This window comes from Nannospalax galili, unplaced genomic scaffold (assembly GCF_000622305.1).
Source record: "Nannospalax galili isolate Female #2095 unplaced genomic scaffold, S.galili_v1.0 scaffold11, whole genome shotgun sequence".
Classification (NCBI taxonomy): Eukaryota; Metazoa; Chordata; class Mammalia; order Rodentia; family Spalacidae; genus Nannospalax; species Nannospalax galili.
In genome coordinates, this window is record NW_008330735.1 from 3,528,051 (window position 1) to 3,528,385 (window position 335).

Sequence of the window (335 nt, forward strand, 5' to 3'; positions counted from 1 at the left end):
AAATATAATTGACATATGTTCTCCCTCATATGTGGATCCTAGGATCAGACTCTGATAAATAAGTATGCAAACAGACATAACTGCAGGAACCAGGACAAGTGTAAGGAAACAGTGAGGTAAAGGGAAAGAAATAACCTGAAGGAGAAGAATAGTAGGCAACAGACCTTAAGAAGGGAGATAAGGATAAAAATTGGGTTAGATTAAGGGAGGGGGGGAGAGAAGGGTATATGAGGAACCTAGTTGCTAAGGAGAAAGAAGCAGTTCAACAGAGGTAGGATCATGGGAGCAAGGGTATTAGTAAGGAAGAAAGGGGGGGAAGTGCAGGGACCTTTAGT